The sequence below is a fragment of the Apis mellifera genome, linkage group LG3 (genome assembly GCF_003254395.2).
Source record: "Apis mellifera strain DH4 linkage group LG3, Amel_HAv3.1, whole genome shotgun sequence".
NCBI classification, from domain to species: Eukaryota; Metazoa; Arthropoda; class Insecta; order Hymenoptera; family Apidae; genus Apis; species Apis mellifera.
Window position 1 is genome coordinate 5,703,614 of NC_037640.1, and position 27,523 is coordinate 5,731,136.

Here is a 27,523-nt window from a genome sequence, read left to right on the forward strand (position 1 = left end):
ATTTTTCCATCCATTCCATTCCTCGCAGCAACGGAGGGGAGGGGGATACACACCAAAGAGATCCCGATGTTTCCACAATGCGCGTCATATCGTCCCACGGAAATCGTGGAACCCGTGCGTCGAGATGAATCCTGGTTATGGTGACGGCAAACCTCCCCGAGGATTTGTTTGACGGCGTGTCAACGATTCCTATTATTGTCGATCCTTATTTGCTCTGTCAATAACGGAGGCAACGAAGAGGGAAGTCTTGCAGCCTCGAGCACAGAGAATTTGATGGTTGGAAAGGGAGGAGGGAGATCGTCTCCCTCTTGATACGAACGTGTAGTAAATCAACGAGCAACGAAACATCGGCCATGATACGTGGATTTCCTCTACGGTCACCTCTCTCTCTCTCTCTCTCTCTCTCTCTTTATTATTTTACTATTTATCACAACGTGTCAACCGGTGATTTATGTAACACGGTATCGAGGGGGTAGGATCTGGTTTTTCAATATGCGAGGGAGGAAACGAGTTTATTTTTACTGGTGATTCCAGTAGGAGAGAGAAAGAGAGAGTTGGGAAATTGAACGATACGTGATTTTTTTTTTTGATAAAAATTATGAGAGGTTTGAAGATAAGATCAATCGAGAGAAATAGTGATAAAATTTTAATTTTATTTGTACAGATAATTATCAATAAGATTATCAATAAAGATGATTTTAATATCTTATGTAACGGATGATTATTAATGAATCGATCAAAGATTCGTGTAATGACGTTAAAACGTAATAATATTAAAATACATCTTTAATGAAATTTTGCCAATCGTTGATAATCTTCTTTGACGCAAATGGAATCCTTCAACGGGTGTAATTTTAATACGAGTAAATTTTAATATCCATAATAATGAAACTCCACGATTTTTGGATACAAAAGGGTTTGGAGAAAAGCAGAGAAGACACACTCAAAGTCATAGAAACCGACTGTGTCTCCTCCCTTATATACATATATACAGATATCCTTCCGGAAGTTCGGCGCCGGCTTACAATAGTGGGGTTTACAATGGTAACCAGCTACGTTGACAGACCGTCCAGACTCGACGAAACTTGGAAATTTCGCGTAATATTGTACATCGACTTCGTTTCAAAAGGTGTCTGCTTTCATATACATCAAACGTGCGAGGGAAAGGTCGGTGTCGCACAAGAGTTGGTCGCAATACAATTGTTCATCTTATTAACAACACGTTCGTTGTGGTAACAAAATTCGAAAAGGAGTATATCGAGGATGATATCGACTTATCGATGAGAGGAACAATCGTGAAATGACGAAAAAATAAAATTCAAGAAGGTACTCGAGAAGATTGGGATAAAAAAAATTGACGAAATTAACAGATAGGAATAAATATATTCTTCTTGATCATTAAGCTTTCTCGTATCTCAAACTATTCTTTCGTTCCTTTCAGAATTACTTCATACTAATAATTGCATTTCTAATAATAATGTGGAGTTCTATTTCTATGTTTTAACGTCAAGAATTTCTATTATTCTTATAACAAATATATTTCGCAAAGAATCTTGGAATATATTAATTAATAACATTCGTAATATTTTCCACGGAAGAAAATCCATGACGTAACCGTATACGTCATCCGTCATATGGGATAGGAAATCCTCGTGACGTATGTTCACGTCATTCGCCCTGAACGTGTTAATCCATCGCGAGTATTCAAGTAGCCCGCATATAAAACTCCTATTTCAATCTCTATTACTCTTTTTCATTTTTACTTTTTTTTTCTTTTTCGTTTTTTTCTTTTTTTCTTTTTTTTTTTTTTATTGCCAACTAATCGATCGAAGAGGCGATTCGATGAAATCGGCGAGGTTAATGGAATGTTTTATCATCGCATCGCTCTCCGTATTGTCGTTTTTTCGATCGGGCTGCGATTGTCGAAGAGAAAATATTTTCGCTCCCGAGCGTGATCCTATCGACGCTCTCTGATCTGCATAAAATATTGTTTTCGCCATTTATCCGTAATAGGATTATTCGTTTCGCGATGTTATTGTTTTCCAGGATTTATATACGGATATTTCTACCTTTCTCGTGTAAGAAGACGAGTTAATAAATAATGAGATTTAAAACGGTGTTTTCAACGGGATTTAAATGAAGTTTATTTTCAGTTTTATTTTCGAAGCAGTTTTAAAATTAATAAAAAAATATCTGGATAATTTTTATAATTGTTATTTTTATTTGTAATTTTCTTTTTTTTTTTTTTTGCTATCATTGAAAGAAGTTGGAAGGAATCGTATTAGAAATGGAATTGAATTGAATATTATAGTTATTTCTGTAATACTCGTTAAGGAATGAAATTTTGTTCTTATTAGAGTCTTACTCACAGGTTAAAATTTAATTGACACTTCTTCTAGAGAAAAGTTAGAGGATGAAAATATTAGATTAATTCGTACAATTTTCTTAAATAAATCTCTGCTTTTAATTGTACATTCGTTAGATTTATATAAATAGATTTATTTAACTACCTTAAATGTTATGATTCATCAGTGAAATTATACTCTACAATATCATGAATCTTCCATTATTATTATTACATCGTTATACTGCATTATATTATTATCCTGTACATTTTCTATGTATATCACAATAGAGATAGAACTCTGCCGGGGACAATTAGATTCGTATAATCAGGTCATTCATTTCACTTAATTTCTCTCATTACCTATGATTTTTCGTTCAAATATAATATAAATTATTTAATTCGCATTCATTTCAGTGAATCGCACTAAACATTTGCTTCTGTTTGTGAAAACATATTTATTATACACGATAATTTAATAATAATAAAATTAATAAATTCACAACTCTTTTGGGAATCATCTTCAAATTGAGAATGATTATGATGAAAAGATTGAATTTCTTTGCTCAATTCTCATAATCTTCCTTCTCCTCTCTGAAAATATTTCTTAATATTTTTTTTTATTCTACAAGTTTAATCAACTGCTCGGTTAAAGTGGCTTACTTTTGATCCATATTTTCGATCGTGTGGATGATGTTTATTACTTAAATATAGACAAAAAAATCCAATTTTTAATCAGTGATAATTTATATTTCACACATTTAATTAAAACGTAATGCGATAAATTAAGAGATACGAGTTATCGAGGATCGAGATCGGAAAATTTTTGTCTATGATGAATGAAAAATATATTTTCGTGGTGAAAATTAGAGAATGAATTTTATTATCTTAATAGTAAACGCAATCGAGTCATATGGACGCAATGCAAAAACTCATTTACGATCCATCGTAATTCGCGTTGAATCCTGTTCAATCAATCATTAACTCGGCCTTTAATTAAACATGCTATCTGCTCGATGCTCCGTAACGATACGTATTTCTATCTCAAAGGCGGTTCTCGTTACGACCTTTGTAACAGTGTCGTGCTTTAGTACGGCTTTTGAGTGCGGAAGACGTTTCGGGATATTACCGTGAGATCCTTTATTACGTATGAAATGAATTCGTGTCTCGAATTGAGCGGAATTAATCGTCGTTCAATATTATTATTTTATACTATTCCTGGCAAAAGTTTTTTAGTTGAAATTATACGGAATCAAGTAAAAAGAAATTGTAATTTTTGAGATATTTAATTATAGAAATATCAAATGGATCGAAATATTATGAAATATTACGTACGAAATATTTTTCTTAGTAACAATTAATTAATTTTTCTGGCCAAATAATTTTTTTCCAACTATCACTTTGTTTTTTTTTTTTACAACACATCGTGTTCAAATTATTCTTCATATATTTCGCATAACAAACAACTAACATTTTGGTTTAACATGTTTAAAAGATTACAATATTTTTAATGAATTTTTGCAACGTGTTTTGACCGAAAATCTTTTTCCAGTGTTAATATTATTTCACTGGAGTTTTTAATAAAGGCACGATGGGAAATCAGTTTGATCAGGGAAGAGAGAGAGAGGGAGAAATGAGGTTGAATACGGGAATTGAATAACTGGGTTCGTACTTGGAGGATTAGATAATTATAAACGGAACGTAACACGCGAGACGAGAGCTGTAATTTCCTCGAATCGCAATTATGTTTCGCGTTGCAGACTATTTCTGAGAGGAATTCCATGGACAATTATGTCGAGGGCCTTTCGTTCCTGTGTTAATCTTTCGCTTGAACCCGTTGATGTTAGTCGTTTTAAAATCGTCTCGAATATCAGCAGCATAGATTTTTTATATGATTAAAATTTCTCGTAAATCATTCATAATTTTTAGAATATTTAAAGTATATAAAATATCGTGTAAATATAAAACGGAGGAATTTTTATGCTAACAACGTTTACGACTTTAATAATTCTCAATTTTTCAGTTTTATTCATATTGACGTTTTAATAACCTAGGATTTAAATTTAATTAAATTCATCGTAATAGTTTTAAATTCATTTTTTAAATTTATAAATTTTTTTCTCTCGGAAAAATTTTGATCGATCGGCGATAAATTATCGATAACTTATAATGACGACTATCCATTTTTATTAATTAAATTAATAATTTTAATCAAAATTCTTTTATTCATAATATTTTTCATTAAAATTATTTTGTCATTCGTGAACGTATTATAATATCAAATATCAAAATAATTTCGTACTTCAATTGTATATATTTACATATTACAGTTATCCGATTAAAATACTAAATAATAAAAAATAAAATAATAATTTCTGCGATCCATAAAAAAAAATATTCTCCAATGTAAAATACTCCCAAAATTTATACTAAATTCCCAATTTCTTAAATTCTTGACCAAATGTGAATATCACACATATAATATCGAAATAATAATACGAATTATAATTAAGATTCACCCGAATCGAAAATCTATCTTCCAACAGACAGAATATTCGCAGTAATTTCTTCCTAAATTCCGTTCGATAGAAAATTCGTAACACGGCACAATTACGAGTAAAATATCGCAACAATTAATCGAAACAATTCTCCCCAAGATATTATTCGTATATCGGAACATTTTCCAATATTCGCAAAGTTCCGTACAATTTCCAACTACAAACGAAGCGAGGAGGATTTTGGAAGGAAGGATGAGTCTTGCCCCTCGCGGGCACACGACGGGAAATATCTGTTTTAGATGCGGGGGACGGAGTGGCGTGTCGGGGCGCCGTTTGTCAAACGTTTGGCACACTGCCGAATCCAGACTCCGTGTGCACCTGACCCCAAGTGCAACAAGTACAATTAGGGAAAGCAGAACTTACGTGAACTGACCTGCGCAACGTCGGCCCTCTGCGAATCGATATAGGACGAACATGTCGGCGAAATTTGACCGGTATCCACGAAGGAAATCCTTCCTTCCTTCCTGGACGGACCCATAATTTTTTTCCTGGATTTAAACGTCGGATCCGAAAGAGCTTTCGATTTTAATTTCGTCGATTCTAAATATAGGTGTCTGGATAGATGTGTGGTTCATTTTTTTTTGGTTTTTGAAATTGGAGATGATGATGGAATTTGATGTGACAAGTGTGGTAAATTCATTTCGAATTATACTTTTAATTAAATGATTAGAGATGATTCGGTAGTTTATTCTTTATGTATTATTCAATCTTCTTTTACATTTTTACGAAATATTAGATTAATACTCTTATGAATATGCACATGTGAATTATCCACTGTGGAACATGTAATAATTGTAGCATAATACGTAAAAGAGAATTAAGGAAATTTTATTTTAAATGAAGACCCGTTTTAAATAAAGTTGTTCAATAAAAATTAAAATTCCTATATTATTTACATTAATTATTTCGGAAAATATTTCGTTACTCGTTCGAAAAGATCTTCGATAGCCACGATTAAATTTTTATCGTTGAAATTAACATATTATAACATCGCATCATCGTATAATTATTAATTAATTAAACGATAAATATATTCATCTTCCAACAAAACGGGCTTTTAATTTTCATACAGTAATATCCTCTTATATAAAAATAATATTTTTCCATCATTTAAAATTCGCAAAAAAAAAAAAAAAAATTTCTTCCCCACGAATAGAAAAAAATATTATAAATAATACGTACACGCCTTCATCTCTCAAAATGAAACGTTACTAGTTACTCGCAATTATCATAAATTTTCAATCAATTTTCGCCCCTATCTTATTTCCTCGATCGGAAATCGATCATTTCCTCCCTTTCACGTTCAAGAAATTTAACCTCCTCCTCTCACGAATCTCTCACGAACGCGAATATTTCGAATATTTTCGCGATTCTTCTTTTCCCTTGCGCTTTGTTTATTATTTTAATAGAACGATCTCGTAAACACGCCGGTTTGCATAAATAACGGGGACGTGGGAGGCCAGGCGCAATTTCACACTGTCGCGATTCACGCGTGTCAGAATTTGTTCTCGGTCTCACCGGTTTGCAAAAGTGTTAAATCACGTTTCCTCCTTTTTTCTTTCTTTTTTTTCTCCTCCTCGCGCGAATATTTCGTAGATTCGCGCGATGCCTCATTTCGCCCGCTTAAATCCCACCGCGTTATTCATTTTCCCGGCAAATATTTTCCACGAATAAATCCCAGCCTCGCGAATCGAGTCCGCGTTAGAACGAGGGGGAAGAGAGGCTGTTCGCCTGTCGGATTATGTTTTTCGATTCGCGCGATGATGATTAAATTTGGCGAATGAGCCGAGTACGCGAAGCTCTTATCATATCGTTTTTATATCTTTCTTTCTTATCATTTTCATTTGTTATTTTCCAAATTATTTTTATCCGAAATTGTAATTATTTTTTTTCTTAATAATATTTTGTTTCAAAGTCTACAAAAATTCGTTTATTCTATTTTATTAATAATTTTATTGATGATATTGAAAGAAAGGGAGAGGAAGAGGGATGAGGATAGAAGAGTAGGCGACAAATCAGTAAAGCTACGGGACAGAATTTCACAAACTTTTATGAACCCAGACCCACTCTTTCGAGAAGGATCATTTTTCACGATCCACTCTCGTGCATGCATTTTAAAAGGAACAGAAGTTTAAAAAAAAAATATCGCTTTGTCACTTAAAATACCTCACTCATATTTGATTAATAGCAAATGTGTAACGATGTAGATTCTTTTTTCCAATTTTTGCCCATAATTTTAGATAGAACGATTATATATCCTCCCAAAACGATCGTTTCTCTCGATTTACTCGATGCATATTTTAAATAAGAAATATTCCCAATTCCATTTGCACTTGATTAAATTGCATAAATTTATTAATAAAAAACGATGATGTTCTCAATTTTTAAGTAGAAAAATTCGCATTCGATAAATAAATTTATTAATCGCCCAAAAATATCGATTCTCCCTCTCCCTTTCCATCCCATATTTCATCAACAATCTTAACATTTGGACAGATTGAAAATCCGTGTCGTTGTAAACTGACCGAAAGGGTGGAGGGATGAGAACGACGACGGGTTTCGAAGCGGATCGAAGCGTTTTCTCGCCGCATTTCCTCAGTTAGCGAATCTCATTACCGAAACGCATCAGGCGGCAGGTTGGCGAGCGTCATATAAATTTACAACACAATATCGCTTTATCATCGGGCCGACACTCGCTGAGTTACTGAGGGGGAGGAGTAGGGGAAAGGAGGGGGGGCAGCCCCGACGTCACCGTTCAAAGTGATATTCCATGGAATCGGTTTCCGCGAGCACCACCGCCGCGGGATTGCGATTCGTCGCGCGTGTACGAGCAAACAACCGCCTGACATTTTGTTATTCTCCTCGGGGAGACGGTATTTTCTTGAATAAGCCCGAGCCGGGCGAAAGTGATGCACGACTAGTGTGACGGTTGAATATCAATCGAGATAGAGGCTTAGAAATGAAGGAGTTAGAGGGAGGGAAGGAAGGCTCGCGAAAAAGAATTCGAAGGCTTGGAATAATTTCTTTTTGTTTTAAGAATTGGCCTTGGACGTTATAAGGAGATTGGAGAGGTTGTTGATCGATTCACAAATGAAATTGAAATTATTCTTGGAATTCTTGGAATGAGGAATAACTTTATACCGATCTTGGTAAATCTTTGGATAGGATTTAATCTTTAATCTTAACTGTTATCAGTGTTGCGAGTTTTTAATTGTAAATTTTAATTGTAAAAATTAGGAGACGTTAAAATAGGAGTTAGAAATGTTAGAATAAAAATTGTTTGATATTTATGATGGGGATAAATAAAAAAGATTGTACAATGGCAATTAAAAGGATTAAGCTTTAATCCGGTTTTTCACTTTCTCTCGAGTTTTGAGTCGGGTTAGACGGGTGTTGGTTCAAGTCGTCGAGCAAGTCGATCTGTAAATAGCAGTTGGTTCGGTTTGGAAGGATCTACCTGGACGGTGGAACTGGTTACGGCGCTGGTTTCATGGATCGAAGATGCAGATTCGAGTTTTTGCAGGTTCTTGTTCGAAAGTGAGAATTTTATTATCAATTTATTACTATCAGCTTTTTAACTCAATGACTTTATATTCTCAATTTACTCTTTAAGTATTTTAAATTACATCATACTACAAAGATTTTTTTCACTTTTTATATATTTTACATACCAATCCATCACGTTATCTCTCAAAATTTCCTCAATAATTTTTCTCTGATAGAAAATTTCAAATTCGAAAGAATTCGGAATACCATCTTTACGAATGAACGTTCGGCATCGGTCGCAATCTGTTTGAAAGATCGTCTCCATAAGTCGCGTTGCGTGGAAGAAAGGAACGTTGTAGAATGTGAAAGGTTGTACAGTGTGGACGATGTAGGAGTTATAAAATACGTGACGGAAAATCGTGTCAGTCGTATAGACTCGCCGCTGCTCAACTTTCTCGCACGTTTACAGCAACTTTTTTTTCCAGAGTCCTTCTCGTCAAAAAGAGAGAGAGAGAGAGAGAGAGTTAGATAGAAAGAGAGTGAAAGAGAGAACGAGAGAGAGCCTTTCACCGGCCACGTTCGTTTCTATCGATCCGCCATACTGTTCTGTCGAGGAAGCTGGATGTCCTCCATCGAATCCTTCTTTCACCAAGTTTCTCGATTCTGGATTTTGCGTCTAGCGATTTGAGAGAACGTAAGATATCATAGAGATCGGTGGAAAGAAATTTGTTTGATCTTATTTTTCGATCGATAGGATAGAATCAGAGATCGAAGTGAATTTTGTCTGGGATTTGAAATTAGTAGCAAGTAAGGAGATTTAGAGTAAAATTGTTGCATATATAATCTTTATCATCATTAATCAGGGTAATTCTAAATTTTTACATGAAATTAAATTTTTAATTTATAAATATTTTGCTATGTAAATTTGTAAACTTGAGTGAAATGTACAGATGCATTAAGAAAATATGATATAATATTTATCACATAATTATTAATGTGATAAAATTCGATTATTGTATGGAAATGATATAATTTGAGTAATTATTGATCAATCTATAATGAATATCACAATTATGAATCTAATAAGGTGTTCTCCAGTTGTAGTGAGTCTAATGTTCCTCACAAATGTTCCTCTCTTGTTCGAGGGTGGTAGTAAGAGCATTATTACAATAGCGAAAGAGTGAAAATATTGGCCAAGTAGGCGCACCCAGAAAAGCTCTGTCGTTGTGTTTGAAGTTTCAAGGCTTCTTAAAAAGAATACGCCATGCTTTTACTCCGTTCTTCAACTTCTCAGCCTCGAGAACAAATACACGAGAAAAATTCAAAATCCGGTCTAAATTTACGAGAAAATCTTCACACGGTTGAATTAAAATTTGTCAAAGATCCTCTTACGTTAAAAAAAAAAAAAAAAAAATGTGGAAAATGGAAAATCGATGAAACCTTATTTCCTCGAAAATTGTATTCAACTCCCTCGGAACTTGATAAATATTTTCAACGCCTCACTAAATTTATATAAAAACAACTTTCGTTCAACTTTAACAATTTCATTCGCGGCAACTTTTATCCAATTTTTTTCCCACGATTTTGTTCTAAGATTTCTTTCAAATCTATTATTGAAACTAGAAACTATACACGTCGTTCTGGGAATAATGAGTATAATTAAAAAAAAAAAAGAGGAGAAAAGGGAGGGGGGAATCGAAAGAAAAGGGGGAAGAAAAACGATAACGCGGAAGCTGGGATTTTTTCCCCCTTCTCCTCCCCGCGTTACCGCAATGGCTTTTGTTCGAAAAACTTTTTCCGTCCGGCGATGGTTCGCATTGGAAATGAATCGTGTTTGTGCATGCATCGGAAATGAATAATCCAACTTTTCGAGCGAGCTCCTATTACAGAGTCGGTTTTTCACTTTGAAACTTTTATCGGCGTGGATCTCTTCTCGCCTGTTGTTCCACGATTACGCGCCGTTAACCGGCAACAAAATTTATTTCGAGGGCGGAAATAAACGCGGATTGTTGATGGACAATGGATGACGATCATCCGATATCCGAAAAATTCAATAATTGGATAAATTTTTTTTTTCTCGATACTTTGGAAAATTATCCTCCGCCTTTTCTCTTATTAAGAGGAATTCAAGTTGATTTGGAGTGCAATGCGAACCATTTATACGCTCCACTTGGTTCGAAACGTTGTTTCAAGTTGAAGTTGGACTCTTTTCAATTTTCTTGAAGGATAAAATTGTAATCGCGTATAATAATTAATATTTTGAGATAGACGTGTCGTGTAAATAGATTTTTCGACCATATTTTTAGAAGTCTAAATTGTTTTCAGCTCAAGTTGTTTGAATATTTGTATAGTGTAATTTTTTCTTTTTTATTTAGAATATCAACGACATAAGAAAAGATATTTTGCAATTATATTTTATAATATCTTGTTCCGCGTGATTTTCGAGCGAATTTATTTTAAATGTCGCAAAACATGGAGAGAGTGAAGAACGTTGAAACGCAGGTAAATATGTAAATATCATCCGGCAGGCGCATGGTTCTAGAAAATAAATTAAAAATAAAGCAATAAAGTAATCACTGGTTGAAATATCTTTCTCACTTCTTCAGTTATATAACGTACCTCGCGTTTATTACTTATCTCTCTTAATTTCTTTCCCTACCTGTGTTTTTACAAAATTCCTGTCTCTCGCTCTTTCAAAAACAATCTTAAAAAAAAATCGAGGGTTATAAAAAAAAAAAAAAAAGAAGGAAATAATATTCAATATTTTATTCGTCGAATATACCGATAATACATCAAACAAATATAGAATACACGTGCATTCTGTCTTCATGATTTTATCCCCAGAATTTATTATCCGTCAGACATATTTTCTCCGCTGCTATTAATTTCCATGTAAAACGCAAATTTAAAAATACCCATTGTACGATCGAGAACGTTATACAGTCGCAAAAATTATACATTTTAATTCGATCGAGATTATCATCGAGATCAATCCTGTTTTCTAAAGAAACAGTTGAATATACGAACCACAAAGGGTTGTGTAAAAGGAATAATTTATTAATGGAAAATAAGTAAATGAAATCAACTGTTTTTTCTCAAAATACACTTTGCAATTACAATAAAAGAAAGCAACGATTAATAATACAATTTCTTAAGATTCAATACAACGTCCTCTTTTAAAACAAAATTGCATTCAATACAAAAATGCTGAACTCTTTCAATTACACAAATTAATTTTCATCGAAATCAGTATTTTTCCTTGTACGAAGACCGAGTGTATATCGAATGAAAATTTTCATTGGAGAATAGAAATTTAGCTATATATATATATATCAAGTATCGTGCCAGACATTCGCACAGTACAGCCACGACACGCGAAACTCCTTTCACGATGGCCAAGGGTGTTGATGAGGGTTGCTCGAGTCGATACTCGTTTATTATAGATTTTAACGTGCACGCTCGACCCGGCTAATTTCATTTCCACAGTCCTGGCGCGCATCTGTGTGTCGCCGACAATTATACACGTCGAGCTCTTATTACGGATGTCGTTGAAGACAATATCGGTCCCGTTGTAATCCAGTTTTCCTAACAATACGCGTAAACGAATGCAGCGCGGCCCAACTAAAACGACCGGCCAAGTGAATTTTCCACGATCGACACAGGATTGGTTCATTCTCTCTCTCTCTCTCTCTCTTTCTCTCTTTCCCTCTTTCTGTCTCTATATGCAAAATAACACGGAGGGATTCGAAAGTTCGATATTTTCTATTTTTTTTTCTCTCCCTTTTTTTTTAGAGGGGGAGGGGAAAAAATTGAAGCGTCGATTTGAACGATTGGAATTCCGGATTTCGCGTTGTGAATTTTTATTTCAAATTTTTTTACTTTCATAGACCTCGATTGTTATTTAATGTTATACGGGGGAAATAGTAATATTTTCGATTTTGGGATTTGGGGTTGAACGATGATGCGAATATTCGAGGAATTATTTATAGATTTAAGGTTGTACGGAAGTTTATGATTTTTTTTGAACAAAAGTTTTGAATAAAATTTCTTTTTTCTTTTTTTTTTGTGTGTAGTGAATACTTCGAATAGCAGGAATTTTTTAATTTTCAAATTTTTAGAATTTTTTCCATTTTTTTCCATGATTTGACTATTCGTTTGGGAATATTTTTTTACAAAAAGTGATGAGGTACTAAAGCTTGAATATTTTATTTATTTCAAATTTCGCTTCACCATTACGAAGGTAAATTAAAAAAAAGAAGAAAAAAAAACGTGAAAAATTTTATGAGTTGATTTTATCCTTCAAATGATAACATTCCGTCAAGTAGAATCAGCTCGAATTAAATCCTAGAAACTCTCCACTTGTTTTATCAACAAGTTCTCGTTCGCTTTCATAAAAATAACTGGGAATTAAAACATCAACGACATCTCCAATCGTGCATCAACCCCTAACCATTCCCTTATCTGAAAAAAAAAATAAAATTCTTTGCCTAGAACAACTAGAACAACACCAAGAAGAAGTAGAACCACCAAACACTAAAAAAAATTCTCCCCAAAAACCTATACCAACCAAACCCGTTGTTCGATTCACGTATCGACCCCCCTCCCCCGTTCGAAACATCATCCCCGCAACACATCCTCCACCTCCACCCTCCCCCTCTGATGCGCTGTATCGAATGGCAAAAACAAGCCCCCAAAGCCTAGCCGGAGAACCCCCTTTCCCCCTGATCGGGGCGAAAAAAGCCCCGCGCGACTTGCTCCTGCCGCGATTCCACCCCTTTCCACCCCCTGCCCGCCTTCAAAAGCGGCAAAAGCGCGGCATCAAAACAACCCTCGTCCCGCCACGAAGGGAGGGAGGGAGGGAGGGAGGGAGGGAAGAATGATTCCGGCGGCGGAAAGGGCGGCGAGGGTGGAAAAGGCGAGGAAAAGCAGAATGTTTGGGCAGCGATAAGGGGGCACACGGGTGTGCGGTTCGAGAGCGAGCGGGAGCGGCGTTTGCGCGCGTCGCGACGCGGCGCTTGCGGCCGGCCTTTAAGGTCGGTGGAAGCGAGCGACGGCAGAATCGCGCGAGCCACAGTGCCATTCGGACACGCGGACAGTCTTTCTCGTCGCGGCGGAGGATCGGTCGCGCCGTGTACCAGTCGTACAACGCAGCCCTCTTCTCTCTCTCTCTCGTCTCGTCTGTATATCGCGTATACCTTTCGGCCTCCCCCGTCCCCTTTCTCTCCCCGTCCAACGACATTTCCACGATCGACCGTGTTTTATTCGTCTCTCCCTTTCTTTCCCCTTCGTCTCGTTATCCGAGTGTTTGTGCGCGCGGTGCTGGTGGAGGAAGAGGAGGAGGAGGAGGAGGAGGAGGACATTGACGAATCGAACACTCTCCCCCCCCTCGATAGCAACGAACCGAAAATTCCGCCAACGTTTCAACTCGAGGAGTGACACGCTCGTCGCGCAACACCGTGTCCTCTCTCTGCTCTCTGTGGCCTTGTTTGTTTGTTGTTCATCGTTGTTGGTGTAGAAGAGTGTAGAGGAAGAAGAGGAAGAGGAGGAGGAGGAGGAGGAGGAGGACTGTTGCATTTATCGGTTGTTCGCGCCCGTTGATCGGTCTTGTTGCGTTTCTTTGTTCCGTTTCCTGTTCTTTTTTTTTTTGTTTCTTTTCGCCTTCGAGGTGAAACAGTGAAACGGACATCGTTCGGGGAACGAGAAAAAAAGAAAGAAAGAAAGGAAGGAAGGAAGGAAGGAAGGAAGGTGTGATCTGTTGTGATCCGTTCGAGGACGAGGACGCTGGACTCGGGTGGATCTTGGGGTGTCTTGTGCGGTGGGGAGCTTCTTCGGTGAGTAGATATTGTTTATTTTCGTGCATGGTGGTGTGTGTGTGTGCCGCGTTTCGGATGTGAATTCAAGGAATGGTGAAAAAGAAAAGTGGTTACGAGTTAATTTTAATACGAAGATTACATTAGTTGGTGAAACGTAATTTTCATTTGAAACAACACCGTTCGTTGCATCGTGATGTGTCACAATACAAGAAATATCGTGTACACTCGTTGATCTAATCTGTTTCATTTTTCACACGAGTCCTACTTTTACAAGCATATTTTTAAACGGGCAGCTTGTGTTTTGTTTATTGTAAAAACGAATCGTAAATACGTTCCGCGATCAGGTTCGCGGAAATTCTCGTAAAAGTCAAACAAATCTTTCAAATCAATTTTTTCCCCTCCCCTCAATGATACAAGTTCACAATACGGTTGTATATTTTACACGCTCCTTTCCTATACACACGCGTACACGTATGTTCTCTACATTTTCAAAACAAAGACGTACTTTTTCCATCAATCCTCTCAATCGAATTCAATTACAGTAAACGTATTGTCCCCTCTCAACACGAAAGAAAGAAAGAAAGAGAGAAAGGAGAAAAGAAGAAGAAGAAAATAATAAAACAATTGCAAAAGCGTATATGTCAAGGCGGCACGACCGACAATTGTTTTTAATAAGCCGCAATCGAGAGGACGATCCCTCTCCTCCTCCATTATCAATTCTCGATCATCTCGACAGACGAAATCTCTCAGAAATTCATCTCGAAATAACGACATTTCGGGAGATATACTTGATTCGAGTGCAGAGTCAAGAGTGTGCGGATGCATGAATAAACTCATTCTGCCTGGTTTTTTTCTCTCTCCCTCCTTTCCTTTCTCGAAGAGGACCTTGGCGTCCCTGGCACGATGATCTCTCGATTCGGAGTAGACCGTGCCGATCGTTGGCCCCGTGACCTCCTCCTTTCCACAATCCTCTCGATCTTGGCGCGACACTTGCATAACGTTCCTGGAAACCTGTGGCGCCTCGTGGAACCAGATCGGCTTTAATAAACCTCTTCGTCCAAGAGCTTCGTCATCGACGTTCCTTTGTTCCCGTAGAATCACGTTCTTTTTATTAAAAACTTCTCAACTTATTTAACGAACCTCGTGCTCGTCTCCTCCTGTTTCTTCCCTCGAGTTCGAGTATCGACGGGAAGAAGGAACGAGGATTTCCCGAATTCCCGAGTAAAAACGATCCCTTTAGCAATTATCAATCGTTCGGGGATAATATTTTTTTCCTGCAATTAATTCAATAACGCGAACCAGTTTTGCGAGATGATTGATCGAGATTGGAAAATGGAAAGAGAGATGGTGAAATGGTGTAAACGCGGTTGCGAGGTCATTCCCCGTCACGCGAAGGGAAAAGAATGGAGGAAGGGACGTTGCATGCGATCCATCGATTCTATTCTACTCGTTTTTGAAATAGCATCGTAAACGTTGAGCAAACTCATCTTGACATACGGTGGCTCGTAAAGTGCTCGAACGCTCTGGGTGTAAATAAAGTAGTGATGAATAGTTAGGGTCGGGTTCTAACGAACTGTTTTGTCAAGTGGGAAAGTAACGACTTTGGTTAAATACTTTTTTTTTCTTTTTTTTTTTTTAGATAATTCGAAACTTTCGAATTCGCAAAGTAAAATATTAACGATGAGGGTAATTGAACTTTTTACAGGGAAATTTTCTAGAGATACGTATTAGTTTGTTTAACTAGGAAGGAAGCATAAACTGGACGAGAAAATGTTGAACGAGTTATTTTTAGATATCTTCTATATATCCGATTTGCCAAAGAAATTAATAAAAATACAATTATTATTCAAATAAGAAGATCGATAAATACGTTATAAAGTATCGTTCCTTAAAATTAATGGTTAAAGCCATCAAAGTTTATGCCGACTTGTCGTAAAACTTGTGTTTTTCAATAACATAAGATGATTGGGCAATATTGTAATTACTCGTAAGACACAAGCATGAAGATTATGTGTGCAAATATTGAGAAGGTAAAACAAACCCTTGAACTTTATTGACGTTATTTCTTTTATTTTTTTCTTCCTCTTCTTTTTCTTCTAAATATAACTTTGCAATCTCGTAAAATAAAATAAACATATAAACATGTGTAAAATGTTCAAATCTTCATATTGATTGATTTCACGCCTTTTTGTCTTTTTCAACCATTAAAAAATGTGCACGCGAGTGTACTTAGTATACAGAATTAATATTAATTTCTATTCGCGATAGAAAGTTGGCAATCGCGTAAATATCCTAGTAACATTTCACGCATTTGAGTAGAAATACAATTTAACACATTAGGAAAAATATCTTCAAGCAAAATTCCATTCGAAACGTTTGAAGGATTAATTTTTCAATATTCTCCTCGCCGAAGAAATAAATCCTCCGTGTGTAAAAATCCATTATATTCCATATCGCGAACTTCCTATCATCAAAATGAAAATTTTCCTAATAAGATAATATTCGAATACTTTCGTGAGTCACATACAACGAGACTCATTACTAACCGATCACCGCGAATAATAAATATACGAATGCGCGTGTTTTCTTGCATTGATTAGCGCCTATTATTATCTGCCGCGTTTTATCTCCAGATTAACGGGCGGCTGGCTTCATCGACGCGAAAAAAAAAAAAAAATAATGCTGCGCATCGTCAGCGCGTAACATTGATAACCTAATATCAGTGAGAGAGAGAGAGAGAGAAAAAAAGAAAAATTAAATGATTAATGAACGGTAAACGAAGAGAGAGAGGAAGATACATCGCGTAAAATGTAGTCGAAAAATTCCATTTGTCCGTCTGGGAAGAAGTGTACAGTGTTTATGTAGTGGAAACTATGGATAATAATAGATTAGACATTTTTCCAGAGAATATTGTCGTATCTGTATATTTATTTTTCATCAAAGAGAATAAAAATTACGAGAAAGAAATATGAACGATGTTAGAGACTTTTTTTTAATTTCGTATAATGTACATTCGTTTTGAAGATTTTGACAGTAGAGATATATATATTATAAATTCGAATAATTAGTGTAAGGTATATTAATTACCCGTGTCGAATAATTAAAAAGTCGAAACACGTAACGAGAGTACGTGTATTTGTAATTCAATAGGCATAATTTTGTATGCAAACGAATGGAACGAAGATTTAATCATTATATGCAACGTTATACAAATTATTATTCGTGAAAATATACCTTCAATTTATTTTTTTGAATCCAAGTATTTACGCGAATATCGTTACACTTGACAAAAATGTGTAAATGTGAAATAAGAAAAATATGCTCTTCCTCCGCATAATTTTAATTCGCAGAAAAGTATAGAGACACGAAATAATCTTGCATCTTTCATTTACAAAATACTCTTTTCTCTCTATTTTCCTCGAAAAAAGAAAGAAAATCTTAGAGTTTTCGAACAAGGATGCGCGAATAACGAGTTAACGAATCCTCGAATTTCCCTTTGAAACGAAAAGATTACAACGAAATACGTCGAAAACGGTTCACCGTCAAAGACGATATTTCCGCCCATATTCTCAATTTCGCTCGCAACTTTCGTAATCAAAAGATACATTAACGCGTTCCCCATTAATAAACGACAGCCTCATTATCAGCTGTCGAACTCAGCCGTTTCAAGCCTAACAACATTTGCCTAACAACCGACAAAAAAGACTTGGGAGCACGAGTTATAAATTAACTCTTCCTCGACTCGAAGTATACGTAATGCAAAATGGCGACAACGCGTCTCGAAGATGACTCTCTTCGCCTCGAGATGTCGCGAGCGGAAAAAATATCCTCTCTCTCTCCCTCCCTCCCTCTCTCTCTCTTCTTTTTCTCGACAAGAGAGGAGAAGAGAACCGTTTCGATGGTAAACGTGGAACCGGTATTCCCAGAAGATCTTTGAGTCTCGACAGTCTCGATCGTCGTCGACGATCAACAAGAAATCGAGCGACCGCCGCTCCTCTTTTGTCCACGTTCCAGATCACGTTCGACCGGATTTCCGAAGGACTTGCACGCTAAATTATCGAGGGCTTGGTCGCGATATCGATTATCTATGCATCGGTTTATCGATCGATTAGATTACCATTGTATTTTGGTGTATGATCTTATCGTCGTAAAGGAGAAAAGATATTGTTTTGACATGTATTTGTTGGGTTTCCGTAGCACGATTCCCTCATAATGCTAATGTCTGCGACGATACGCCCACGATTTGATATCTCTGAATTACGGAGCGGACAGGCGTTTGTTTGATTGTCGAAGTAATTGGAGTAGCGCAATCGGTTTTTTCAATAACAATTTCCATCGTTTCAATTTCCACGATTTTGTTGAATGAATGATTAAAAATCGAAGATGTTAGGACGTGTAATTTGAGAATTCGATGTAACGAAGTTTCGATTGAATTTGGTTCACGAATTTTCGATCGTAATACGTAAATAATTTCGAAGAAAATTTAATCTAGAGACGAATCGAATTAAACGGAGATATTTTTTCCACGATGCGCGTGTAATAAGATAAAATGAAACGAATGTAAATGTTTTAACACGCTAGACCATTATTGATCTCTTAATTATACGTTATTAATCTGTTATGCACGTATACAAGAGAGTATATTATTAATTTCTCAATGAAACTTTAAAAACTTCGTTTAAACGGATTTTTTTTTTCCAAGCCAAGAACGATTACGTGAAACGGCATAATTGAGAAACAGCGGGTATGAAAATTCCATTCTTTTAAATTTAACACCAAAATTACACATAATATTTTATCATATACCATACGATAATTAACCTTTGTCAAAAATTTTATTCGCACTCACAAATACATCCAATCGAATGATTCGTATCTCCAAATCTTGTCGAAACTTTAATCGATTCGAACAAAGCTCAAATCGTCAATCAAAATTCAAAAAAAAGAAAAATTATTTCAATTTTCTCGACTGAAAATCCAAATCGTTCCGCGTCCTTGCGCTCCAAGGAGAGTCGTTGAACGGGCAAAGATCTCCATCGTCAATTTGCCTCTCGTCCGAAGAGAGGCGAATAATAACAGTAATGCCGGTCACGGTGCGCGCGGAATCGCGGGGCCGCAATCAAAGTAACCTGCATTTTTCGAGGGAAGCATCGAGAACGTGCCTCTTTCCTCCCCTCTCCGCGGTTTCGAGTCTCTGTCAACCCACCCAGTAATCAGGCCAGCCTCTGTCTCTCCGGCGAAATGAAATTACCCGAAATTACGGCGCATCTACGTACACGCGCACACACACACCACCTCGTGATCGTGAAACGCATCTCTTGTCTCTTTGCCGCGTCCAAAGGTGAAATAATAACGATGTTAAAGCAAGTGAAGAGTTGTTGCGCGGTATTTGTGCAAATAGTGACGCGATTACGTTATTTGATTACGTCACAGATAGAATGTATCGTTCGCGGGATCTCAAAGGGAAGAAAAATTGTTCGAAACTGTGCCACGTCGGTTAATAAGAATGGGAGGAGTCGATGATAATCTCACTGTTTTATAAAAACTCGAAATATCTCTGTTATAACGATATTTCTTCGAACTCGTTGAATTTCGCGTCTAAATTCTTACTCTGTTTTTCGTTTAAATTATTTAATTACTTGAAGTTACGTGCTACTATAGAAAATTTTCCCTATTCCCTTCATTTAACTTTGGATCTCAAAATTCGTCAATGTTTCACAGTGATAACAACGTAAATAGAAATATCTCGGATCAGTTTAGCTTCACACGGCGTGCAAAAAAGTTCAAAACAAAGAATGACTAAACCCGCGTTTATTTACTTTGATAAATCTACGCGTCTCCTGATCTCAGTCGACGTCCTCTCTCATCCTTAACGCGACGTGTTTATTCAAATCGGCGGTCGTATCTCGCGTGGTGTAAAGACGGCGGTGTGCAAGGAGGAACGCGAAATCTCAGGGAGGATATCTCGATACTCGTTCAGCTTCTTCAGCGATTTCAGAATACTTCCTTCGCGCGAGAGGTCAGCCAACAAGGAGGAGGAAGAAGAGGGGGAGGGATCGAGTGTGGAAAACGGTGGAGGAAGAATCCTTCCGCGTAAATCCATCTTTTTCGTGGAAACCTCGTTTCGTAGAGGCTGGTTTAAGCGGCGCGAAGCTGCCAGCCTGGCGAGAAAGCACGTTCTTACCGGCTGCTCTCTTGGCTCCTCTTGGTTCTTCAGTTGCGTGGAGGATATTGTGCTCGTTGTGAATGGTTTTTACGAGCGCGGTTACTCGTTTCCAACGCGAGATCGCGGGGATTGTGTGTGCACCGTTTCCTTTTGATGCGTTCAGCGTTCGTGTTCGGGAGGATTTCTCTTTTCTTCCTTCTTTTCTCCCTTCTTTTCTTTTTGAATCGAAATCGATGAGATTTCGAGAAGGATGCGCAGAGGTGGATGGACAAGAAGGAGAAAGGAAAGGCGACTGGAAAGGAAAGGTCTTTGAGTGACCAGAGTCACTGCTGCTCTGACTAATGGAGCTATCCGGGTCAATTAGCTGTCCATTTATCTTGTCCACCCCTTTAAATCTCCATTTAAAGGAAGTTACTTCATTTTCAGCTCTTATATCTTTCGAAGAACGATATTTCGAGCCTTTCATCCTGGAAATCTTGAATCTCTCGACGAGCCTGTTCTTTCGCGTGTTACATCACGCGTGTTTGGGTTGGGTCAGTGTAATAGTCTTATAACTTAGTATTTCTTTAAAGTTTTAGGGAACTCTCTTAAAGATTTAGAAATAACTAGAAACTTTTACGTAACAATTTTCAATTCATCTTGGTGTCCAGATTCCTTCAAAGCAATTCCAATACATCATCGCGTTATTCTAACATCCGTAAAATTCTAAGAAGAAAAATTAAAAAGGAGAAATCACAAAATTTCACATCTTCGTAATTACACGTTCGAAAATACAGTTTCGAGTGTTATCGATCAGTCTAATAAGCGCGTTGTAACGAGTCGTGGACGTGCAAGCTGTTGCATCCTGGTGCATCGAGCGACGATGCAACTGGCTGACGCGTTGATGGAACCGTGAAAGCTATAGCTGTCGCGAGACATACGAGTCAATGTCGGCTACGTAATCGATTCATAATTCACGCCCGTCCACCGTGTGTCAAGATTAAAATTAGCGAGTTTTCCAACTCGTTAAATTTATAGCTCCGCGCAATCAGAAACCCGCTTCTTTTATCCTCAACTCGGATAATAAAAAAAACTTGGAGAAAATTGTTCATCGTTTGGCTCCGATAATCTCTCTATTTTTATCGATCGAATTTTTTTCTTCGTCAAAAATCGTGCATTCCCCTTTAGGGAGAATTTAATTTTCGTAAGAAAGCTTTTCAGAAAAGAATTCTGCCACGTTGCGATCTTTAGTTATCGAGTGCAATCCCTGAGAGGAAATTTAATTTTTGGGGAGAAAGATTGTTTAAGGAATATCGAAGGAATTTTTCGGTGTATGTATGGTATCGATTATTCCGTGATTTTCGCAGAGGAGGGGACAAAAATTACGAGAAATAGTGGAAGAATATTTTGTAAAAAATATATATATACATTTTTTAATTTTCTACTAAAATAGAAGGAGAGATCGCGCGATAAAATATCGATGCAATTCTTCTTTCATTTATTTAACAATTTATTCCGCGTAGTTTCGCTCGTTCGTTTTGAAAGTATCCCAACTCATAAATATCTGACCCCCATTACGCCACGTCTTCACAATCTTATTACTCTTGCCTTATCGTTAATGAATAAAGCAGCTGCCACGTCGATTACAAAACTTCATAGAGCGCACAGTGTATATATCGTAATTGACAATAAATAGTACTATAGTGGCCCTGATCCGCTCAATTCGCTCGACCGTTCGCGCTTCGTTGCCTCGATACTTCGCAACTTCCCCCTTAACCTTAGCCAACTTTCCACAGAATTTTTCCAGTCGAGCAGAAGTTTCAGTTTTCGTGAAAATTCTTCTCCTTCCCTCTCGCTCGTTAAATGCATCGCGCACAAGATAAATACTTGTGCAAACATCTTCCAGAAAATGATCGAACAATATCATCCTTCGAATGAAATAACTTTTTACACTCATCGAAGGAGTGTAAAAAGTGTCTCTCAGGAAGAATGATAGGAAATTAAGGGAAAGGGAAATTACATCGACGATACAATAACCGTTCCAATTTGATCATTCGTTATAAAGATGACTTACGAATCGTTATATCCATTAAATTCAATCAGTTAGAAAATAGATTTCGAACTTCGACTCGTATTGTTTCCATCTCGGAAATTTCCTCTCTTTCTGTACTTCCCTTTCTCTTCTTTCTCTTCTTCCTTTCTCCTCTCCTCCTTTAATCAATTTTTTTCTTCTTCTTCTCTACAATATCCCTTTCCCTTGTTTCTTCCCTTTCCTCTGAAAAGCAGGTTCGTAAAATAGGAATTCTTTTTTTCTCTTTTCTGCACACACGCACGGAACAGGCCTGTGTAGGCGTTTACAGGAGTTTCGAAACTCGATGGAACTTGTCAGCCGCGGAAATGGCAGGCTCAAGTGACCGTGGCGATACTTGATTTTACGAGCAATTCGCATAACATTAACGATCGCGTTTACATGGCTGCTTTCGCCAAACCGGGCTTGATCTCTCTCTCTCTCTTTTTCTCCCCTCTTTCTCCGTCTTCTTCCGTTCGACGCGATATGCGCACTCGTGCATCGCAACGAGTATTTATGGGGCTCACGCTTGCCCTCCTCGCTTCGATTATTAAGTTTAATTGCCAGCGAGCAATGACACCGTAATGGCGGCACGTCGCCCAACTCTTTTGCCATGAAACTCGGGTGGTGGAGGGAGGAGGTGGTGGAAGGTTACCACGACGTAACCTAGGAATTTGTTAATGTCGTGTTTAGAAAATATTCACGGTTGATCGAGATTGGATATTTTTTACTTGTTAATTTATTTTAGTACAAGGAATAAATTAAAGGTGTTATCGTAGAATTTCGTTAAATTTCAAACTTTTCTATTCTTTTCGTCTACGCTTGGTCAATGAATGATAGAAGTATGATTAAATATTCGAAGGATTTTAATTAAAAGGATGGAAAGGCGAGGAGAATTTTCCAATAATTAAATATTATTCAACGCGGTTAATCGGTGATTTGTCATTTTCTTACGTTTAATATCGAATTTCTCGCAAGCCCGACCGTCTCTTATCCAATGTAGCTAATAGCCGCGATTATCTCTGTTCCATTAATGCGATGGATTTATTCCATAACCATACGTATTTTCCATTTCGTCTCCAGTTAATTCGCATCAAAACTTCTTCCTCGAAGAAATCGAGAAATTTTGATTTCCCAATCTCAGAAAACAAGCTATTTCCTATTAAAAGAAACGAAGCTTCTCTTTCAAAGGCTTACTTCATACAATCGCAATATTCTTTTTTAATAAATAAAATGTAAAAAAGGAGCAAATTTTTTCCAAATTCGATCCATCATTGGAATAAATTCCATTCCTTTCTTCTCTAACTATCATCCAAACGAAATATTCCTTTTCGTAGATCAATAATTAATCCAGTCGTTCCATCTTTCTTCCCCTCCCCTATTTCCCACACGTCTCCATTTCCCATCAGAGGATAGAAAAGAAGTATTCCCTCGTTCGTTTCGCCGCGAAAAGAGAGCGCGGATGCATTTCGAGGCGCGTATGAAAAGGCTAATATCGGGCAGATTTTCAGTTCGAGCCGATTCTCTCTCCTCCTCTCTCTCTCTCTTTCCCCGATATAAAACCTATACCTCGTTCGACACGAGCTATCGTGCATCAACACGTGGGTGCTTATCTCTCGGGACGGTGAGATGAAGTCGCGCCCCGGTCTCATAAGCACCGGCCAAATGTAATTCCCGTTATTGCGCCGCATCTCCAAGAAAGATCCTCGAGATTCTCACTGACCGTGCCTCCACTTCCGCCTCTCCCGATTCTTATCGTTAACCAGCTTTCTGGTATTCCTTCATGCATTTTCGAACGCGTCTCTCCAGCGTTCTCCGCGTTCGTAAAGTTCATGACTTGTGGCCGCTTACTTTTTTTTTTTTCGACAGATTATTAAAAGCGTTATTTATATTAATTCTTTTTCGTAGGCAGTGCTTTTTTTTACAATGTTTATTTTCTCGAAGGAATTTCCATTTCTTGAGAGATTTTTGACAAGAATATATTAAACGTTCGTTTAACAAGAGTTTAAGAATAAATAATAAGTAATTCGAGAACAGTAGCAATTCTTATCCATTTTCTTATTATTCAATTGACTTTTCTCCTCATATCAAATATCGCTTGATAGAAAATTTGATTAGGATTTCCGAATGGATTTATGAAATCGGTCATTCGACGCGCGGCAGCAACAATTTAACAGCCTCGTTATTTTCTTATTACATGGCGTATTACAGAGCGGAATGTAATGAGACGAATACGAGATCACAGAAACAGTTAATGGTAGAGGAAGCAGGGAAAGGAGAGGCCGAGAGAAACTCGATCTTTTGAACTTTTACTACATTCGAAGCTACACAGTTATATACAGTCGGAGTGCAGAGGAAAGAAACTTTTACTCAGTCAACATAGCGTTGCGATCTCGGTATTATCGATTCGATCGAACTTCCACCACCAACGAGTGAGGCAACGTTCAATGGTATAGGATTTTCTTGAATGGGAGCCAGAGTGGATAAGGATGTCCTAGATTAACGTTGAATAATGTTCCACGTCAATTTTCAATGGACCTCGCTTTCTAAGCAAATTTCTGCTATTCAACTCGGTCTTTCGATTATTGGGAAAAGATTTCGCGAGGATCGCGATCAACCAAGAAGAAAGATCAAGAAATGATCGATAATTTTTGGCAAACGGATGTTCCTTCGATTACGCACGGAATATGGATAACAAGAACTGATGAATATTTCCAATATTTTTATCGATGTTATTTGCGAGCTCGATCGAAAAATATATTACTTGTACAATGTAAACAAATAATAATCGTATAAAAAGATTAATAGAGTAATATGAGTATTTTATTTTTAAAGAGTTGGTAAATAGTAAATAAAATATTTGCTACGATTAACAAATTTTACAAATTTTGCAAATTATTCCTCGAGTAACTCGAGCTGAAAAAAATAATATTCTTCGCCAAAAATAATCGTGATTCATATATTATACCTTTCAATGTATATATATATATATCTGACAGGAATTCAGTCTCTTCGTTTTATTCCTCTTTGTACAATAGAAAAAAAAACACAATTTTCAATACACTCGAACAACAAATTTACCGTACCAGCTTCCTTCCCTCCTTTCAAAAGAAAAAATCTTCGTTTAAATCGTCCATACATTTTCCATTCTTTCCCACCAATTATTCCGTTTTATCGCGGTTTAAATGGGAAACCGATAGTCTCGGTTTAGGAGGAGCGAGGATGGAAGGAAAAAGAGAGAGAAAGAAAGAAAGAAAGGAAAAAAAAGGGGGACGGGGACAGAATCGAAACAGAGAGTGAAACGATGTACATTCAAGCTGTTCGCTCTCGTTCTTCGAAAAGACTGACTACGGGAAGAGAGAAATGTAGGACAAAGCGGTAAAATAAATCATCGCATCGAGCAGGAAGAGACCGAGGAGATAAAACGGTCGAAACTGGGGTGGAAGATTGTCGTATATATATTATCGTCGGTCTCGCGATTTTTCTTCTTTTCATCCAACCTACCACTCTGTATATACCACTCTGGGAGATGGGTGGAAACTCAATGAAAAATCTATAAATCGAGGAGGATTATTTTAAAAGGGAAAGAGAGGAAGATAATTTCATAGGTTTCGTATTAGCTGCTCCAATTCCCTTATGGTGTCAAGGTTATCGAGGGGGATCATACACCGAAAGAATACACTCTTTCTCTCTCTCCCTCGAATGATCGATACTCGTTTGCATCGTGAGAAAGGGTGGACCTTGTTTCAGAAATTTATTACGACGAGCGATATGAATCCAATAGGAAATGAAGATACGAGTATTTTTGTATTAAAATTTCTTGGAAAAGGAATTTTATTATCATTGCACGTCACATGGAGAAAAATTCGAAAAAGTCGTGTATCTTTTCCCAGTTTTTTGTTTTTTTTTTTTAAGTTGTCTCGAATCCGGGATGTTGGGGAAAAATACGAGGCACAGGTTTCTCCTTGGCGATACACGTATGCCACTCTCTATCGATTACTCGGCTCGTGTGCCCGGCAATAACGTAATTTGCGGTTCCTGAGAGAGTGCATCGTGCCACTTGACATCAACACGGATGCACTTCACTCTTGATGCACTTCCTTCGACGTTGCGCCGCGTGTATATATATGTATATATGTACGGGACGTGATGGATCCTATCTCTGATGACGTGCCCTATTAGAAAAGACGCGTAACGACTTTAAATAATCGAAATTGGTGGATGCATCAAGGTATAAATATAATCGGAAGGTAATTTTGTCGATGAAGAGTATTTAAGGATTTTTTTAATCGACAGAACGTTATAAGCATGGATGTAAAAACTTTTAAAGATTTTATATATTTATATTGGAGGATGTGATCTATTAGAAATGAGTTTGAATTATAATGATTGGTGGATGAATTAAGATATAAATGTAATGGAATTGGGAAATTTCTAATCGATAAAGCGAGTGTTGGATATAAATTTTTAAGGATTATTTCATTAGGACGTGATCTGTTAGAAAAGATGCGTAATGCGTTTGAATAATTGGTGGATGCATTAGACGAAATGAATATTGGAGGAATTTTTAATCGATGAAGATAGATATAAATTTTTAAGAATATTCTTGACGTTTCTTGTAATGACGTTGTTTATCAAAGAGAATTGGTGTATATAAAAATCATCTTGTTCTCATTTAGGAATAATATTAATGTTATAATTAGTAGCATTGATATTCGACAACTTTGATCAACTATTTTCGAACGATTGTATAGAACAAAAGTAATTACATTTATTCTATATAATTTCGAGAGCTGAATTGATTAACACTTGATTAACTAAACTTTATTTAAAATTTTGTGTAGTATAATTATAAGTTATATATAACGTTACAAAGGAATAATTTTAGAGAATAGTACGGAGAATTTCACTTAATATAATTATTTGAATTAAATCTTTTTATGTATGTTTTACGCATAATTATTTAAATTTATATAAATTTTCAACAAAATAATATTTGATATTATCAAGTATCAAAATATCGTAAGATTTAACGATACGAAAAATAACGAAAACAAAAACAAAATTATTCCGAAATTATTATTGTTTGCACGGAACGTGAATAATATT

The 27,523-nt window shown here is 36.7% G+C and overlaps 1 protein-coding gene across 7 annotated transcripts in view; it reads left to right on the top strand.

The window, feature by feature from the left end:
- LOC410951 (RNA binding protein fox-1 homolog 2) overlaps positions 1-27,523 on the top strand; it is a 315,194-nt gene that overhangs the window by 1,982 nt on the left and 285,689 nt on the right. The window contains exon 1 of one of the 7 annotated variants that reach the window (XM_026439412.1): positions 13,353-14,219. The exons of the other annotated variants lie outside the window; for them this stretch is intronic. The gene's annotated coding sequence lies outside the window, so the exon portion shown is untranslated. Of the gene's footprint in view, positions 1-13,352; positions 14,220-27,523 lie in introns of those variants that run through there. 7 annotated transcript variants of the gene reach the window in all.